At 43.3% G+C, this 21,227-nt stretch overlaps 2 protein-coding genes across 2 annotated transcripts in view; one reads left to right on the top strand and one right to left on the bottom strand.

The window, feature by feature from the left end:
- Window positions 1-10,962, bottom strand: part of dyl (transmembrane protein dusky-like) — a 41,191-nt gene extending 30,229 nt beyond the window's left edge. The window contains exon 1 of the mRNA XM_011147291.3: window positions 10,662-10,962. The gene's annotated coding sequence lies outside the window, so the exon portion shown is untranslated. The remainder of the gene's footprint in view (window positions 1-10,661) is intronic.
- Nt5c (5' nucleotidase C) overlaps window positions 1-21,227 on the top strand; it is a 106,274-nt gene that overhangs the window by 4,600 nt on the left and 80,447 nt on the right. The window lies entirely within an intron of this gene.

The raw sequence follows: 21,227 nt of genomic DNA, 5'->3' as shown, positions 1-21,227 counted from the left end.
GTCTGCTGATAAAGCGCGATTATAATTCCCGAAATCAGGCATTCGATCACAATACCAGTTGGGGAATTTTGTTCCAAAATACGGGCTTTTTATTTAGATTCGAGACGATCAATAACGTCGCTGCGCTTTTGAGCTATCAAATCGAGAATCCTATTTTTACAGCAGTCGTATTCTCAACAGACTAAAATATCAAGCAAATAAAACTCCAACGTAACACCCAAAAAGAAGTATTCTATTTGTAAAGTGATTTTTCCCATTGTCTCATATTCTAAGCAAAGTCTTTTACAGTAAAAGAAAATTCTTCTTTCGATAAAGCGATTAAAATGAAACATTCATCTAAAATTTATTAGATTTATTTTTCTAACTGTTTTTCTCTTATCTCAAGAGGATTTCTTCTTATATCAATTAATTTTCCTCTTATATGAAGAGGAATATGTTGATTCGAATGTCGGCTTCTTTTGTTTAGTCATGCTCTACCTGCAGACATGAACGAAAAAATAACCATATGTGGTTGTGGGTTAAAATATGTGGAATGCTTTTTAAAAAAAGTATGTGTGTTGCTGCAACATATAACGAAGATATATTACCTATGTATATTTAGTCAAATATAGTGTATAATCTACTGCAAGAGGTTGAATGATATATTCTTTCTTTTAACTATGTCTCATACAATTGGTTATGATAGACATCTTTGTGAAACTGTGAAGTCTATAACAAAACTGATTGGTAGAGATGTGCGAATCAAGAATTTTTATGTCGAATCGAATCAAATCGAATCTATGAAATTTCATTCGAATTCGAGTCGAATTGAATGAAATCGAATCGAATCATTAAACAATTTAACATGACTATTAAACATGCAAATAATGATGAAAGATTTTAATATCAAAGGAAATATTGATATTGTAATATCATCTTAAAGTAAAATATATATTTAAATATTTAAAGTAATTTATAATTAACTTATTAATTATAAGTTAAGTTAATTGCAAGTTAAGAGTTCGAACATACACACAGGCCCAGATTTGTAGCTGATGCGCGCAAATCCTAATGTATTTGATTCGTATTCGAATCTTTGCGATTCGAAATTTTCGAATTATTCGGATTCGATTCGATTCGATTCGAATTCGAATAGTTCACACATCTCTACTGATTGGGAATTTATTTGTTATGATGATCTTTCATTCGTATCTACTTATTGTAGAACTGGAGCCAGAAATACATCTACACATATATATATATATATATATATTGCTTTCTGCTGCACATTATAATAATTTTTTCAAATTATCTAGTACAACCAGTAAGAATAAAGTGCAATAGGAATAAATAATAATCCTCTTAAAAAAAGATTAAACAATCTGTGTATAAGAGGAAACTTATATTAAAATCAATAAGATTTGCATTATACATAATATAACATATAATCTCTCTAACTTTAAGAGTAACGTGTTTAATATTTTCCTCTTAATCTAAAGAATCTTCTTGAGGATATATAAAAATAAAATCCTATAAAATTTAAATGGCTCCGCTTGTTCTGAAATTACTTTGTTTGGGGTGAAAGCAAAGATCAGAGAAAGGAGGGAAAACTTTAACTTTCCTGCCGAGAGTCGAGTATCTGAAACATTACGCTTCTAACTTGCATGGATTTCGGGGAGATCAAACTAGAACCCGATTACATCAGGTTAGGTTTCTCGAAAGAAGCGTTCTATGCTACAATGCATAAAATTCGTACGCGCATTTCTCGCGCATCAAATTCACTCTCTGAGCAGAAGAGCTGCAGAGTTACGCGCGTCGCGTCGTAACATAGAGAGGTCCAAATGCCTGATGCGAGCGATAATTTACATCGCCGTCGGCTTTCCGCGGTCGCGGTGTGACGCGGAAAATTCCTCTCCGCGTCAATCAGCTGCCCCGATAGGGAGCGGGACGACGGAGTCCCCGGATAGCGCGATCCGTCATATGAGCGACGAGGAAAAGAGAAAGAGACACCGGGATACACACTCGACTCGGAGAGAGACGCGACTCGTGACTCGAATAACACGGAATCGCGTCGCGATCCCGATGGAAACCAGAGGCGGTGCGCCGCGTTACGCTGCGAACGTCGAACTGGCTCCAATTTCAAAAAATCGCGCGGGGAGAATTGCAGTGGCCAAAATGGGGACGCTCCGCTTGAGAATTGAGTCACGATGTACAACAACTCCGCTGATCTTTCCTGAGTCCAATTTCGCGAGTCGTCTCCCTGCCCGCCCCCGCCGCCGAGAGTGGAAGAGCCGAGTGCGCGAGCGATGCACGAAATTTCGCGGGGCTCGCGCGGAATACGGAAGATTCCGCGACTTTATCTCTCCGGGACCGCTCCTCGTAAAAGGATTATTTGTCGCGATTTGCGCTGCGAGCGCCCCTGTAGCCTCTCGCCTTCGAAGGCATCCCCCGAAAAATTAGTGAAACATCGTCAGGCAAGTGCGCTGATAAAGAATGCGAATGTCTGTATTTGGAGAAAATGTTGCTCGAGATGCTTCCAAGTCGATAGGACTAGTTTTGTACTCATTCAGTCGCACGTGCTTTCGTGAGTTCTCCACGTTCCAAGAAAAGATCAGAACATTTCGAAATGTCGTTACTCGAAAGAAAATGCCCCGAAGCTTCAAATATATTTTACAGTCTCAACTATGTATATTTAATATTCCTTCATAATATCTTCCCGGTCACTCACTGACGCTGCACGTTTTTGCTTCACCAGCTGCCGCCCCGCCATCTTTTCCTATGAAACAGCGCTGCTGAGCTGATTAACCTTTGCCTGGTGTCGTTGAGGACGTGCGTGTCTCGCGGATGAGTTCCGATAGAACATCCCCGTAAATCCATTTATCTACGTGGCCCCGTTTCGAGACGCCAGGAAGAAATGCGCGTCGTTTCGCAGACTTTCGGTTTCAGTTCTCGAAATCTTCGCGCTCTACATTCGCCCGCATTTGCGTAATGCCGCGACCGATAAGAACGAGACTCGAAAGCTAACCGACAGCAATGGGCTGACCTGGATTTCTCACCCGCATGGGTGATGGCTAACTCGTCCATCCGGAAATGGCTTATGGTAGTCGGTGTGCGCAAGGGGATAACGACGAACGGTAGATAATGCGCGAAAGTGCGAGTGAACGTTCTCTTTCGCCGTGTATATTCTTTTCTTCCTTCCTTTTTTTTCTCCTTCTTCTTCTTCCCCTCCACCGCCTCTTGCTCCTCCTCGCTCCTCGCTGTTATCCGCCGGACGTCTTCGCATCTCGCGCGGAAATCCGAAGCTGCTGTGGCGCGAACGTTTTCCGCCGCGTGAATAAACAAATCCTCGCGTGCGTCGAAAACCGCGAGACTCTTCTCCGCTCTTCTCGTTTCTCGCTTCTCGCGAGAATCAAATCGTCGAGCGTCACGCCGCAAAGCGAAAGATGTTCCGCGTGTAATCTACTTAGCAGCGCGCCGCGCGATGCACTCGCCGTCGGCGAGACCGATATCACCAGTACGTGAATACGCTCTAATTTGAGCCCGGTCGAAGGATGAAATTAATATTGGCGTAACCGCCGCACATTCGAACGCGCGCTCGTGAAATTTGCGGCCGATGAATTGTGCAGCCTAATGACGTTGTTTCAACGGCGCCCGGCAATGTGTTTCGCAAACGATCCACTCGACGGCGAATCGATATTCTGAAATTCCCTTCCGGAATTAACCGCGCTGAACTCTCTTTCCCTCCCTTCCCTCCCTCTCTCTCTCTCTCTCTCTCTTTTCCATTTATATCCTTTACTCTCCTCTTTTTAGCCGAGAGAACCTCGCCGTTAGATAGCCTTTATTCATCGAATTTTCTCGCCCGGTACTCTCTCTCTCTCTCGCGCGCCAATTTTTTTCTTTTCTTTGTTTTTTTCCAGCCTCGCTCGGCCTTTCATCTCCGCCGCTAGCAACGCGCGAAAGGTGCAAAGGTGTCTTTTGTGCGCGCTTGTCGATTGGCGTGGCCCAAGTAGCTACACCGAATGCGCCGTATTAAAAGCTCCGTCGTAAGTGCGCGCCGACGCTGCCACAAAACAGACGACGGGAAATGAGGGAAAAACGAGAAGGAATCCGCAGGCGGTTTTCAGCCGGTCGCCGCGCGACGCTTCCTCGTGGATTTAGTCGCGACGCGACGGCTCGCGAATTTCGCCGGCGCGGCGGCGGCGTCTCCTCCGCAGCCACCGCCGCGCGTCTGTTTGCGGGCAATAGTTCCGCCCCGCCGGGTCTTAACGCCGCGCACGGCTCCGCGCCAAATCCGATCAAGCAATTATGTTCTTCTACTTGAATTTTCTCGACTGAAAAGCCCAATCAGAGAGACGACTTCGCGGGAGCATTTCATAGACGAGCGAGCACGCCCGGGTACATATTTATGCGATTGCAGCGGGATTTTGTATTTCCGCGTCCTCGCGAACGTGAAACGTGAGCGTTAATTTAACGGCGATTATTTCGCCAGCGAAACGACGTCGCGCTGAATCGTCACTTGTGCCGGGATGCAGGTATAACATTTCGTCCCGATGATGAGGAGATGTCACAATAATCGATTTTTGCAATCGGGACTCGAAAGTCAAGGAAGGTACCGGAATTAGTTTTTTTTTTATTTATTTTTACCTTCAAATTTATTTCAATTTTGACATCTCAATTTATCTCAAGATAAATATCGGCGTATTATGACTGTAATTTCAGCGACATTGTTTCAACGCGTCATTTTTTCAAATGAATTTCTTGAACATTAAATGTCCTGCGCTTTTCGCAAGTTATCGGGACGCAATTATCGCGGATATCGTAAACAAGGAAACGAAAATCTATGCGGGCTCACTGATGTCCCAAAAAGACGCGTCGATAGAAAGGCGGGCTATTAGGAGAAAGCGTCCTCGAAAATTAATTATTGGCATGATGTCCTGTCGAAAATCTCGAAGCGATCCAGGCGAGGCAGGACTACCTCTATTCCAAACGGGCCGGACCTCAAGAATCTCGTTCCGGAGACCCAAATCACTCAATGACGACAGTCTCTGCCGAGGAAAGGCGAAGACTGCCTACTTAGGCGCGCTATCAAATCCGGCTTTGTATGTACTCACCATTTACATACGCATACACACATATACACATACATACACGGCACTTGACTTTCGAGAGTCCATTCTACGCGACAGTCTGAGAAATACTTAAAAAATCTGACGTCACGTACACACACACATATACAGGGGAAGAAAGAGAGAAAGAGAAAAAGAGACACCTATATATGTAAAGTTTAAAATGCACGCGTGAGAAATCTGTTTAACAATGCGCTGTATGAAAACGGTGGCTCGTAGACTTGTGGAATCCAAGTTTGATTAATTTTTCGGTCTCGGAAAGCAATGCGTCACACTGACGAACTTATAATGCAAAATCAGCGATGAATTTCGCGAATTTGTAACAGTTCCTACCGTGCAATTTTATCGGGTTACAGCAGGTCATGTAATCTGAGACCGTAATTAACATGTTATGTGTCTGGACATATGGATTTATTGGTGCACACGACAGGTTTCTATCATATGCAGTTTCTATCATGATTATCCGTAACAAAATGACAAAGTGTAAAACTGGAGGGAAAAGCAAAGGTAACATATAAACGCTCGGAGCGCTCACCGTACGAAGAGCATGGGGAAGCGATAAAATAAAACGTGACCTGCTTTCTTATCAACGAGCACGTAATTATCGCTGCTTTTCTTTGACTGACTCAGACGGCTGATTATGCAATCACGTCAAAACGAGTCAAGAACAAGATTAAACCTCCTCCATTTTCACAAGCGTCGAATGCTTCGCCAGAGCCGGTGCCTCTCAAAAACCATTGTGTAAATTCCAATTCGTGTCAATGGCTCTTCAATTTCGTATAACAGAACCACCGAACGTTTCGTGTATAATTGACGCGTGTGCTAGCTTCCAGAACGTTAATCCTCAATTAAACCAACTGTGATGAATTCAATATATGACTAATAATAAGTCCCTCCTTTTAATTTCATGTACTTTATCAATTTCACATTCGCCTATTAAATTACCGATTTAACCTGATATTAATTTTCGTTTCATCATTCTTCGGCGCTCTTAAATAAAACGGAGGACAAATTGATTACAACTAATCCGGCACCGGCTGAATCGAGCAAAAATAACGGGAGAGAGGAGAAATGGAAAATCCGAGATAAGTTGGTCGTTTAAAACGTAGAAGCGAAATTGACGAAATGCCAGAAATAAAAAGGCAGAGTTCATTATTAATTTCGTAGCTATTGATAAAAGAAAATAGTTTCTGAATGACTGAAAATTCTGCCATTGTATGCATCCAAAAAAAAAGTAATTTCAGAACAAGCGGAATCATCTAAATTTTAAAGGATTTTATTCTTATATATGGCCTCCTCTAAGATATTCTTATATATGGCTTCCTCTAAGATTAAGAGGAAAATATTATAAGCACATTAATTTTAAAATTAGAGGGATTATATATTATATGTATAATGCAAATCCTATTGATTTTAATAGAAATTTCCTCTTACACGCAGGTTACTTAATCTTTTTTTAATAGGATTATTATTTATTCTTACTGTACTTTATTCTTACTGGTTGTACTAGTTAATTTGAAAAAATTATTATGTATAGCGAAAAGTAATATATGTATACAGGGTGTCCTATTTAAAAAAACGCATCTTGATAATTCTTCAATGAAGCATTTTCAGCAAGAATGTTTCGGACAAAAGTTGTATGATTTCAAGGGGGACATAAAACAACTACTATTATATTATTTTGTTTACAAATGGCACCACTTTCGAGATATTTACTGATCATTACTGTTCTTAAATGGAAACCCCAAATTTTATTATACCGCCTTTTTCTATCAATTAATTTAAACAACTTTTGTCTCAAACTCTTTTTTATTTGCCTAATATTTTTTGAGATATTTAAGAAAAACTTGATAACTTTTTCAATATTTAACTCACGATGTCTCGCTATTTGTCGGAAGAAAAAGTGATACTGGACTTTTTTGTTCTACTTGGTCTCAAGAATATATTGTTACATACAATAGCGTCTTGACTTTTGTTAATTTGATGATTTCCGAAAGTTTGTAAGTAGAAAAAGACGGTGTAATAAAAAATTGGGATTTCCATTTAAGAAAAGTAATGATCAGTGAATATCTCGAAAGTGGTGCCATTTGTAAACAAAATAATATAGTTATTTTATGTCCCTTTGAAATCATACAACTTTTGTCCGAAACATTTTTGCTGAAAATGCTTCGTTGAAGAATTATCGAGGTACGTATTTTACAATGGGACACCCTATATATAAAAGTATTTCTGGCTCCTCAATAAATAGGCACGAATGAAATAAGATCATCATAACATAAATTTCCAATCCAGTTTTGTTATGGACTTCATAGCTACAAAAATGTTTATCATAAGCAATTGTACGAAACATAGTTAAAAGAAAGAAAATATTATTCAACTTCTTGCAATAGATTATAAACTGACGAAATATGAGTAAATTATGTTCGTTACAGCAGTGTTACGGCAATACACATATCTTTTTTAAAAAGCGTTCCAAATATTCTGACCCATAAGCATATGATTATTTTTCGTTCATGTCTGGAGACAGAGCATGACTGAACGAAAGAAGCCGACACTCAAATCAACATATTCCTCTTCATATAAGAGGAAAATTAATTGATATAAGAGGAAATCATCTTGAAACAAGAATAATATCTAACAAATTTTCGATGAATGATTCACTTTAATCGCTTTATCGAAAGAGGATCCTTATCCTTTTTCTATAAAAGGCTTCGCTTAGAATATGAGACTGTGGGAAAAATCACTATATAAATAGAATATTTTTTTTTGGGTAGCGCGTTTACCGTACTTTCCGTAATATGTATATCTAATCGCGACAGAGGTTGCCCGAGAAAGCAAGAGTGCCCGATATATGTACATCATCGCGGCGAGAAAAAGAAAAACGTCTCATACGATGTCCGTTCACGTTTTTTTTCTTTCTTTTTTTTATCGCGGTAATCAGATACCCACCGACGGGCAAAGCCCTCCTTCCGTATTTTTCTTTTACCGAGACATGGTGCAACCCTTTGTTCGCGACAGGCGTGACAGGTGCGAGCTCGTGACGTAACAGCGGTACCGTTATACCGCGAGACACACACGCCAGGTGAAACCCTATAAGAATGTGACGCGACACGGAACACCATGAGAGACGGCCGTGCGCCAAATTCTGCGCTCCCGTGAAAGTGACTCGAATGGGAAGGAAGGCTCCGCCGGAGTAAGCCGCGCGCGAGCAGCCGCGATCGAGATATTTATAGCGGTACTAGATTTTTGTACGCGCGATATGCGCACGCTGTATAATTTGCCGCGATCGTTCTCCCGCACCGCCGAGAGAAAATAGGAGAAGGCGCATTAAGGCGGACGTCCGTGTCTTAATATATCGAATGTCTCACCTCACTCGAGTTCTCGATTATTACAGTGAAATTTGGACGAACCGTTACGGGAAATACACCCTAATCTGATATAAATAAATAAATTACGACGTTAACTGGAGTATGAAATCGAGGTCGACTGTATCTTTCGTGCTTGTTCTCTCGAGGAGAAGGTACAAATGCGGAAGCGAGAAATATGAACGCACAAACGGAAAGAACGAGGAAAGAATATGAAAAAATAAAGATGGTAAAAAATAATGTTTGACTTTTCAGAGGAGATTTCGAGAGATTCCAAAAGTCTCTGCTGCCCCTGGCTGGCTGGGCTCTTCGGTCATTACCTTCAGCAGAGGCTGAGAATCGGAGACACCGAGCGACGATTCGCGAACGAACTACTAACTAATCCGATTTCGACTCGATTTTGTCCATTTGTCAATGGGCGTTACCGTTGTAACAAGGAAATGAGAAACCGCGAACATCGTCCATTCGTCAGTGCGAGATTCCGCGGTCGAGTCTACACTCGCCGTCGTCTCAGGATAGATCTGCGGCGCGACCGGGACTCCCGAGTCCCGAGCACGAAACGGCCCGAAACTTTCAGCAATATCTCCGCTCTTTATGGATGTACGTCTGCTCCGTTGGTCGCCGAGCGGCTTCCAGATCCGTTCTGCTGAGCGCGTGAAATTGCACTCGCGGCGGCCTTTCTAACAGCGCGCGCGCGTCGCGCGGAGACCATCGCGCGACGTTGAATTTCAACGACTAACGAGCTCCGCCGCGAGATCACATAATCGCGCCCAGAAAAGCGGAAAATCATGCCGCGACAAAAGGAACCGATGGAAACTCGGTAGAAAGCATAACGGACCGCTTGGCGACGACTAAGGGGGGACCGCAGAGAGGATAAAGTTCAATCGCCTCGTGCCATCCTTCCGAAAAATCTCGCCGACCAATCGACTTCGTTATCGTTAATTGCGCCAACTCGGACGTCTTCTCAAGGAACGCTCCCGAATGAATAATCGATGAGAGAGCTCGCTATTCAAATTAATCGCGAGGCGTATCGATTTCACTGGAGAGGACACGATTACGTCCGATCGCGGATTCAATGTGACATTTCCATCTGGAGTCGGATGCGCGAAGGATGTCTCTCTTTCTCTCCCCCCCCCTCCCTCGCTTCTCTCTCTCTCTCTCTCTCTCTCTCTCTCTCTCTCTCCATCCGTTCTGTTCTCTCTGCAGACTGCCGCGTCGCATAACAGATGATCTCCCTCTACCTACGCGCGGCCTTATTCCTGACATAGAGCCGGAGAAGGAAGGACGCGCCTCCGAAGAGAGACGCCAGAACGCTGACACACTGACTCGCTACCCCACATATCCTTTTGCCTTTTCAGCGTGTGTACGCGCGAGATCGCGCGAGTGGGGAAGGCGAGAGGAAGGAGACTGCCGCCGAGGAGGAAGCGCTTGTGCGTTCTGCGGCTGTTTGCCATCGACGACGACGAGGAGAGTCCGTCGTCGTGAATCGACGTCGTCGACGACGAGGGAGAGAGACTTCTTTTCCCCAGGAATGTCTCCTCAGCGAGGGGGAGAAAAATGCAAAGCGCAGAAAATATATTTCCGATACTCGTCGTAACTAAATAGTCGCGAGCGCGCGCTGCAACAAGTTCCAGGGAAGTGGAAAAAGAAGTATAACGTTCGGCGACGAACGGAGGAAAACGTCGGCTAACTGTTTAACGAGCGCTATTTACACGTCGTCGTCATATACCTCGTTGATTTCTGCCATTAACGTTGACGAAAAAAGCGTCCGACGACGGCACCGAAACACGCGTGCGGTATGTCAATTAACGCTACGACGACGGGAAGGAAGTCTAATATTCTCTTTTAGAAAGAGGGAGGAAAAAGGAGAGCATCGCCGGTGATGCTCGCAGGATGGATATGATCTCGTTTTGCTCTCAAATCGAATATACAATATTCTCGAGCAAATATCACGAGAAAAAGGCCCATCGTGACGAGGAAGAGCTGCAGCGTTTCAGGGTGGAGCGGCAACGTGGGAGACATGAGATGCCCCGACGACGACGACGACGGTGACGACGACGACGACGACGACGACGACGCGACCGGAAGCCGCGAGTTTTCTCGCGTACGACGACGCGTGATCGCACCACAAGCTACGGTCATGCTGTAGCACTCGTCACATATCGATTAGCACATATCGATTAGCACAAACCTCTTTGCCTCGTCACGGCTCGGCCGGGAGCTCGATATAATCCTATTGGCACACACACTTGGCACTTGTGACTTCTTCCTGCCGCGAGTCCTTCCTTATAGAGCGCGCAAGAGTTTCTCTCTGTCGCCGTCACCTCCTTCACCGTCGGCACCAGCCCCGAAACGTTCTCGGCGAAGTAAAGATTTGTCTCTCGCTCTTTCCAGCTTCTTCTTCTGCTCCGCCGCGTTTTTCGGCCACTCGGGGAAAGGGTGTACGGCTCGATGTACGATTATTGACAGACGAATCGAAAGACACCGGCTACTTTGGCGAGTGCGTTAGTTGTGAGCACATCTGAAACGATACGCGGCCTATATACTCTCCCCTCTCGGAAGCCGCCGGCTTTCACCAAAAAGCCCTCGGCCACTCCGACACGCGTGTCGCCTAGCGGAAAAATCGAAATTCTACGTGCCGTCGTTCGGAAAAAAAAAGGAAAAGAGAGAGAGACAGTGAGAGAGAGAGAGAGAGAGAGAGAGAGAGAGAGAGAGAGAGAGAGGGAGAGAGAGAGAGAGAGAAAGAGAAAGAATCCCCTCTCCGACTCGCCCCCGTCGAACGTGAGCGACGCGAGAAGAGAGACCGGGGGGCTTAACGTGGTCCCTTTACGGCGACACACGTGCGTCATTGTGTGGCAACTTTCTTTTTTATTAATCATCGCATCGTGCATGGGGTGAGCAACGCGGCCGAGGCTGAATCATGTAGCTTGCTTGCTTCACCACGGTCCATTCTGCCTCGGCTGCATCGGCGCGACGGCGGAAGTCGAGCACGGGCCGGATGCCAGCGAAAGTCCTCGGTGTCCGCGCTTCAGGGTCACGACGCCGGCGCGGCGGCCTCGGGAACGCGCGGCGCCTTTATCGCGTGGGCCTGCATCTTTCTTCTCTTCCGGAACCGCGTTGCAACGCGCCACAATCGCGGACGGAGAGTTGCAGAAAGCGTCCGTCTTGTCCGATGGGAGAGAATTCCGCTTTTCACGGAATTTTCCCAATTCGACCAGACGGGTGCGTCTCGAAGCTCGTGTGGATCCAAAATGGCGCCCGCAGGCTCCTAATCTCCTTAATATTAGGAGAGTGATTTGGTTTTGAGAGATTCTTGTCTCAAAAATTGATTTACTTAAACAAGATAATATGAACGAATACCTTAATCAAGATATTTCCCTTCGTTTTCCATAATTCTTTCCCATCTTTCCAACAAGAGATGGATTCCGCGACAATAAAAAGATTCTTCTTTGCAGTTGACCCAATTTTCAACAAATTTTCGCACTTGTTCCAAGTTATAAAATAATATGTATCCTCTAGAGCAGGGTTTTCCATCCTTTTCTGTATTTCACACCCCTAAAAATTTATTAATGAACCTTCGGACCCCCTATAAAAAAATGATTCGTATGTTTTATGATAAAAAATAGTTGTTAGGGTTTTAAAGTAAGAAGTTAATTTATAATAATTTATTATTACATAGTATTGTTTTATAGAAATTAACTATCATTTTAATATAAAACTATTATCTATGGTATCAAACTTTGCATCGTGATACGTAATGAATATATATGTACAGATACATAAAAAATATAAAAATTTAATAACATTTTTTTTAATTTGATGGTAAAAATTCCGTATTATTCTAGAATTTATCTTAATTATCATTAATTACAATCACTTTTCCTCGCACTCCCAAAAATGTTTTTTTGCACCCCAAGGGGGTGCGAGCATCCCCGGGGTTGGGAACCCCTGCTCTAGAGCATATTGCATCGATCGGGACAAGTGATAATCGGATGAAGCAATGTCTAAAGCAGAGCTGGGCAAAGTTTACAACTTTCGACCGATTTTCGCAAGCTACGCCTTCCCTATCTCCCCTTACCGGGCAGCGGATTCAGCAACTGACAGTCGCGGCTTGCGACTTCAGGACCGTCGAGATCATAAGGTGCATCTATGTGGTACCTACTAAGATGCGTTCGGGGAGCGCGTCGATTAGCGCTAACGCGTCATTCAACCTTTGTACATGTAATGAGCGATAAAGATAGAATAACGTGTTAACGTTGACAATGCGCTCCTTCTATTCTATCCTATCGATACAATACGATATTGTATAATAGTTATATAATATATGTATAATATTTCGTACAAATATGTACAAATATATATAATACTTGTATAAGTATATATATTATTTTTTTCTTATACTCTTATAATTAGAAGGTAACATAATAGGTTCCCTCATCACCCATGAGGTACTATTGCCGACGCGTTTCTTTTTTAAACCACACAGATGCGCCTTATGATTTCAACGGTCTTGAGGTCGCGAGCCGCGACCGTCAGTTGCTGGATCCGCCGCGCGGTAAGGTGAGATAGAAGGCGTAGCTTCCGAAAATCGGTCGAAAGTTGTAAAATTTGCCGAGCTCTGGTCTAAAGAATACGCGGGATGTGGTAAGACTTTCCATTCCAGCTCTAATAGCGTTTACTTCATGCTTGATAATGCAACATGAGATCGAGCATTGTCGTGAAAAAAGATTTTATTCGCGTCGTTTACTCGCAATTCGTGATCGTTTTTGGTCCAATGCTCACTTTAATTTATTGTCGATAACAATCAGCGGTGACAGTTTCATTCGGATTTAATGGTTCATAGTACGCAATACCTTCTTGATCCCACCAAATACACAGCAATACTTTTGAACCGTGCATATTACGCCTCGAATTGAATGTTGCTGGTTGGCCTGGATCAACCCATGATTTTTTTCATTCGGGAGATTATTGAAATAGATCCATTTTTTATCTCCAGTAACAATTCGATACAAAAAACTTAATTTTCTGTCTGACGATCAGCGAAATGCAAATATTCAATAGGTTCGTAATGGCACTTTCCGATAATTGATGTGGAAGTCATTTTTCTTCTTTGCGAATCTTTCCCATATCATGCAAACGTTTAATAACTGTTATACAATCAACATTTAATGCTCCGACAAGCTTTGAAGTGGATTGTGCTGGATTTCGCCCAATAATGCTTGCAAATCTGCATTTTCAAGCCTTTTTGCTTGTCCCAAGCGATCTTTGTCGTTGATATTGAAATCACGATTTTTGAGTCGTTTAAACTATATTCACATGTCTTAATTGATGAAGCAACATTACCGTAAGTTTTTATCAGAATTCTACGATCTTCAGCCGTCGTTTTCTTCTGATTAAAAAACAAAAACCATGTCAAACAACAAAACCCCATGTCAGAAATGCTCTTTAGGAAGCTTCATTTTTTTTAAGATGGTTACACGATTTTTACTGCGTCTATTGTTAGTAAATGACTAAATATCATGGATTAATATTAAAGCATTAAGGAACAATAACTGTGATTGGAATGTCTTTGACAAAACTGACATTAGTGCCATTTCTTACAAAACCCTTACTAAACACATGCATTATAATTGTTGATTACTACGAGAAATAGCAATATAATTGTCTCTCGTATCACTTGCCTTTTGTACGTAATTTTATGTTCTACGATTACAAATCGCCGCTCTGCGAATCTCGATATATCGCGAATTGGAACGATGGAGAAAAAGAATAGGTCACTCGTCAATTAGGTCATATGTTAATAAGCAGATTGTCTCGCGACTAATCGGCGAGACACCTTTTTGAACCTCGGACCTTCTGCTCGCGCTCGGTCGTGAACAATACGATGAAAAGTCGTATTAATTAATCCAGAAATTAGACGTAGAATATTGTGCGAGCGAAGCCGGTGTTTCCCACATTCTTATTTCAGATTTAAAGCGTGGTGAGAAAGCCGTAAATCTCCGCACGGGAAGACACTCCAACGCTAATGGGAATTATATATCACAGGCAACCCGCCGTGCGTTTCTGCGAAGATTAAGAAGCAAGTATTCGGTTATTCATGTTCGAAGACTTCGAGACCGATGATCGTCCACTCTCTCCGGGCATCCTAAGTATCCCTGCCTTTCTAACGATCCCGATGGTCGCTGCTTCAGTCCTCGGGTCGACCGAGCCGAGCTTTGGGAATTTCCAGGTCTCCTTCCACTTCTCTCTTTACACTCCTCGAAGTGCAACGTGGACGGTAAGAATCGACTCGAGGGAAACTTTCGACAGGGCGCGACCTTTGCCTTCGCAGGACTGAAGACTGGAATTACAGAGGAACGATGCTGTAATCTCGCCTCTCCGGCGACGATCTCCTTCGAAGAGATCCGGGACCGACGATCCAGGCCGAGAACCCGAGAAATATATCCCGAAGACGCGGATACCGGAAGGAAAGTAACACTCGCGCCGGTAATGATCGTCGGAGGCACCTAGGTGAAGGTCAACACGTATTACGACGCGCGCGCGCGGCATTATGAAGTGTCTAGTTTCTTCTCGATCGTCGTGCGGTTCGCGCGTCGGTGCGTGCACACGGAAGAAATGGTTACATGTAACAGGCTATTATGATAGTACGTTAAGCAGCTTCTCGTGAATCCTGATTATTCGGGTCAAGGAAACTCATCTGTGTATGTACTCTCGACGCTGACTCTCGGCGGCAAAATGTCACCCAGCGACGACGACGGCAATCAATATGCGAATATACTAATAATAAGAGAATCGCCGCGAAAAATGCCATTGTAAAACGGTGCGCGATCTTCTTGCGTCGCCCGTCGTTTCCTTCCCGACGAACTGACATCGATTTTCAACGTTTCTCGTCTTCCCCATCAGGGGGGGTCTTTCGAAAAATACATGCCAAAGTATGTCGACGAAAATATTGCAACTTCTTTTCTTCGTCTACGCCTTCTTACGACGCAGCTGTTTCGCTGATCGTACTGCCGATTAAGTGACCGATTAATGCGTGTTAGCTGAAAGTCTCGAGGTGGAAAAATGCGCGACGCGTGTTTCACGGGACGAATCATCGTCATTCCACCCTCGTTCTCTCTCTCCCTCTCCCTCTCTCTCTCTCTCTCTCTCTCTCTCTCTCTGTCTCTCTCTCTCTCTGTCTCTCTCGCTCACTCGCTCGCTCGCGCGCTCGCTCTCTCGTTCCGTCCCCTCGAGCGGATCCAATTCCGGAAGAAAGCTGCACGAACAAATTCCGCGTCGGCCGAGATGGTGAAATTGCGCAATTTTTCCTCGAGCGCTCTGACGTCAGCGACCATTCAGGAGAACGCCGCTCGGCTTTCACACGGATCTTGCTTTGTTGTCTAGATACCTACATAAGTGGACTCGTTGCAATAGCTTGACCAAAGAAAGGAAAGATCTCCATAACGAAGGAATTCCATTCCGACCGAGTGCCCCTTCGATCGACGCGCATGTTAAAAAACATGTTGAGACGATCGGGAGATGAGTTTTTTGCTAGAAAAGAATTAACCAGTTCCGCACTCGGCTATGATTAAAATTAAAGTTGAAATTAGCGAGTTGCGTTTGGTTATAATTAAACGACCCGTTTTACGATAAAGTCCGAGCGGCAAAGAAATCCAGCGACTCTTCGGGGAGTCCTATACTATATATGGTATATGTTCGTTCGTTGCAGCACTTTAGCCGCCGCAGCGAAGCGAGGTAGCATGAGTTTTTGTCAGTTGAAAAAGAAGATGACAAAATTACGATTGTTAACTGCAGGCCTCGCAGGAACAGAAGCGGGTCGAGCCGAAAAATCACAAACCCGCGATCTAAGGAGAGGCATGTGCATAACGAGAGGCGGAAGATCGAACACGCATGGCACTGATAACGGACAAGTCAACTATCGACAAGTATGACGCATGAGTTCATACTAGAGCGAACGTTTCGCGAATTCCTTCGATATGGCGTTTCTCGGCGCTGCATCTTATTTGATTGAAAACTTCATTTCAGCAGACAGTGCGCACAGTGCGCGGTCGTAGATCGCGGCGATCTCGCCGATCGAAGGAGAAGATCATCGCGCGAACACCGGGATGATTTCGAAGACATTCAAGCGCACGCTCTGCATTACTTCGACGTTATCCGACGTTCCATCTACGAAACAATGCAGCTCGCTCGGAAGAGAAGTGATCAATTCCACAATCTCGAAGGAGAGGGGGCGTTCGCCGGCAGAATTTGATGGGGCTCAAGTGGGTCATCCTAGCGATTATCTGCGTAACCGTATCTCCCGGGTGACTTTGACAAATAGCGTTGTAGTGATGCTGTAAATGACGCTGCGCATTTCATCACACGATCCGCGCGCAGACGTTGTCCCTGTATTATCGCGGTAAGCGCTTCGTGTCACGAAGACGATTTTCTTCCGAGTGCTCCGACCGGTAGTGCGCTCTGTATTCCTCGATGGTTGTCCTGGATCAAGCTATGATTTTTCTCGCTTTGGATTATCAAAATAAATCCACTTTTCATCTCCAGTTATAATTCGCCACAAAAGATCTCTTTTTCTCTGTCTGCAAAGACATGGCGATATTCAAACGATTTGCAATGGCACTTCTCGCGAGAGACACTGCCGAGATGCATTCCGCGATCCGGGCTACCTTAGCGTATCCCGCTAACACGCGGCATCCCGCTAACCGGCCGGCAAACCACGCCGGTTCTCACGCGCATTTTATTCATCATTCGCGTGTCTCGATTTCCGATGAGAATCTTAGGAGGTTGAATTAGATCTGGTTCCTAGCAATAGAGATGGCTTTAGTATAGAAATGTGCGAATAAAGAATCTTTATGTCGAATCGAATCGAATCTGTGAAATTTCACTTCGAATTCGAATCGGATCGAGTGAAATCGAATCGAATCATTAAAAAATTTAATATGACTATTAAACATACAAATAATGATGGAAGATTTTCATATGAAAAGGAATATTGATATTGTAATATCATCTCAAAGTAAAATATATATTTAAATATTTAAAGTAATTTATAATTAAGTTATTAATTATAAGTTAAGTTAATTACAAGTTAAGTTAATTCTAAACATACAGGCCCAGATGATCCGTTTTGTAGCTGATGCACGCATACGATAATGTATTTCTGATTCCTATTCGGTATTATTCGGATTTGAATCATAGGGATTCGGTTTCGAATCGAATCGAATTACATTAGATTCAATTCGATCCGGATTCGAATTCGAATAGTTCGCACATCTCTACTTTAGTAACAAGTTAATGGTGAGTACGAATGTTGAAATCTGCCAACACTGAAAGATTTGACACTTCTCTATGACATATGACAGTTTGCGCATCGTTGTTACTGATAGTTTCATTGTTTATACGCGTGTAAAATCGATCGTACAAAATTGCATTTTCGACATTCATTAGTTCTTTGTTTCATTTGAAAAAATCGGCAACTGAACTGAACTCATGAAATGCTTGTTACAACTTATGGTGATCAAACTCCATCGTATTCCAACTGTAACTTTTGGTTTCAACGATTCAAAAGTGGTGATTTTGATTTAAGTGACAAAGAACGTACTGGTCAACCAAAAGAATTCGAAGATTCTGAGTTGCAAGCTTTATTGAATGGAAACATCACCGCTCAAACGGAAAAACAATTGGCTGAAGAACGTACTGGTCAACCAAAAGAATTCGAAGATTTTGAGTTGCAAGCTTTATTGAATGGAAACATCACCGCTCAAACGGAAAAACAATTGGCTGAACAACTCAACGTTGATAAATCAATCAATTTCTAAACGCCTACACACCATGAGAAAAATTCAAAAGGAAGGCAAATGGGTTCCACATGAATTGAATGAAAGTGCCATTACAAATTGCTTAAATATCGCCATGTCTTTGTTTACCAGACAGAAAAAAAGAGTTTTTCGTGGCGAATTGTAACTGGAGATGAAAAGTGGATTTATTTTGATAATCCAAAGCGGAAAAATCATGGGTCGATCCAGGACAATCATCAACATCAACATCAAAACGGAACATTCACGGTCACAAAGCAATGCTCTTTGGTGCTATTTGGTGAGATATGGAAGGTGTGATGTATTATAAGTTTCTAAAACCGAATAAAACAGTTATGGGGGAGTGATACCAGCAACAATTGAATAAATTGAATGATGAGTTGATGCAAACGAGAGACCAGCGATAGCTAGTAATAGACGCAAAGTGATTCCTTTGCACGATAATGCTCGTCCACATGTTGCTTCAATCGTTAACCCTTTGAGGCACGTATTTTTCAGAAAATCCGAATCACATGAAAATTTATATACGGGTATTTGTAGGGTCGTTGATTACGAATTCGTTATCAGATTTTCAAAATTCAAGATGGCGGATTCAAGATGGCGGCCACAAATATGAAAAATTGCGATAATCTGGAATCCGCCATCTTGGAAAATTAATTTTGGAATTTGGACCACAGATTCGTAATCAGCGACCTCAAAAACTAACCAGAGTACAATTTTAGCTAATTTAATAAAAATTCTATGATCCGCCATCTTGAATCCGCCATCTTGGAAAATTAATTTTGGAATTTGGACTTCAGATTCGTAATCAGCGACCCAAAAAACTCTCAGATCTTGATTTGAGTAAAAAATTCATTCATAGTTCGTGGAAAATGACTTTTTTCTGTAAAAATGAATATTTTTCACACTTTGTTTATTTATAATAAATGGACAATTTATGCAAAACACTTTTCAACCTTTCATGTATGTTCCCATATCATATAAGAAGCTAAAAAACACAAAAATCCCGACGAGAATTCCTGAAATATGAAATATTTCATGGAAACGTGAGAATAAATAGGTGGTAAGTAAAACACATCACTCAATAAGTTCGTAGGATAACATATAAATGGCGCTACTATTGACAAATCCATATGATTTTTAGGAAGTATTAATCTTCAAATGATACGTGTCAAAATTTCATGACAATCGGACGTTTAGTTCACAAGTTACAGTAGTTTTAGTGACGCACGACGTCGACTCTTTTTAGCAACTCGTCGACGATTCAGCGGGCTGTTTGGAGCTGTTTCAGCGCAATAAAAAGGATTTTTTGATGCGGTATGTGACAATGGATGAAACATGGATCCATCACTACACTTCAGAGTCAAATCGGCAGGGAAAGCTCCAGGGAAAGAGATTTGGCTCCAATGAAGAAGTGATTGCCGAAACTGAAGCCTTGCTAAAACGAATCGACGTCGTACGTCACTAAAACCACTGTAACTTGAGAACTAAACGTCCGATTGTCACGAAATTTTGACACGTATCATTTGAAGGTTAGTACTTCCTACAAATCATATGGATTTCTCAATAGTAGCGCCATTTATGTGTCATCCTACGAACTTATTGAGTGATATGTTACTTACCACTATGCCTTAAAGGGTTAAATAAACATTGTTTGAACTCGAATGGAGAATCCTTCCGCACCCAGCGTTACTCTTCGGACCTAGCATCATCTGATTACCATCTACTCCGACCGATGCAACACGCTTTGGCAGATGTAGACTTCAATAATTACGAGGATGTGCAAAAATAAGTGTCTAATTGGATTGCTTCGAAAGACAGATCGTTCTATCATCGCGAAATCGCTATGTTGCCAGAAAGATGAGAAAAAGTCAGAGTTAACGACAGAAAATATTTTGATTAATTTAACCACTTGATTTGATATTTAATTCTTTAAAAACAAAATTAAAAAATTGACAAAATACGATCAAAATTAATTCAAGCCCCTAATAACTACGCCGCACGGATCGAGATCGAGCGTCGCTCGTGCGTCCTACGGACTGCGGGACGCCGCGAGGCGCTCTTCGCCAAACTGTAACATGGATATCGCGCAAAGGACTTTCTCCCGAGGCGCGCGCTTGTGGAGTACGCGCGTACGTACGAAGATCCGGTATTCTTGGCACACAACGTACCAGCCTGGAACAGTTACCGTAGCCTCGGGAGAGAGCAATTAGACTCTCGCGATTAAGCTCTAATCTCGCGGATTCCACGGCTATGGCTCGTCCTCGGATTACCGCGAGGCGCGGCGCGCGCGCGCGCGCGCGGATGCGCGTATTTACGAGCGTAGTCCGCCTAGTCCGCGACGCATGCCGCTGCGGCTGGAACTGTGCGGCCTCAGCCTCAGCATCTCGCGCTTCCGCCGTGGATTCGCGGCGCTCGCGATAAAGCGCGAGCAAAGAATCGCCGTGATATCCGTGCGAACAGCGACGGGCCGCGCGCGCGACTCGCAATTACGCGTGTGTTACCGTTCCTTTCTCCGTGATGAAATGTAAAGTAATGTGAAACTAATACATGCCTTCTCGCGATTGCCTAAGAACGATTTACATTTCAGCAACAGCGAAACGCGAGCAATCTAGTTCTCTCCAAGCGTCGTCGCGATCCGAATTGCTTACGCATCGTCGCTGTGAGCCGCGAAAAGTGATCGCTCTCTCTCTCTCTCTCTCTCTCTCTCTCTCTCTCTCTCTCTCTCTCTCTCTCTCTCTCTTGCTGCAGTTTGTGTTTTGTGACGTAAACGCGCGGTTGGCGGTCATGTTTTTCCTTCGAATGTGAGTTACGACTACGGCAGAGTACGAGAGGTCGCTGACGTTCTTCTCTCTTCTCGCTGCGATCAGCAATAATCACGTACGATTGCATCCTCCCGCGCATGCTCGTTCGAGTACGAAATAGGAAATTTCTCGGAGCTCGAC

Source organism: Harpegnathos saltator, unplaced genomic scaffold (genome assembly GCF_003227715.2).
Source record: "Harpegnathos saltator strain DR-91 unplaced genomic scaffold, Hsal_v8.6 scaffold406, whole genome shotgun sequence".
Classification (NCBI taxonomy): domain Eukaryota; kingdom Metazoa; phylum Arthropoda; class Insecta; order Hymenoptera; family Formicidae; genus Harpegnathos; species Harpegnathos saltator.
The sequence above is the reverse complement of the archived record's forward strand: the minus strand, read 5'-3'. Positions and strand labels throughout refer to the sequence as shown.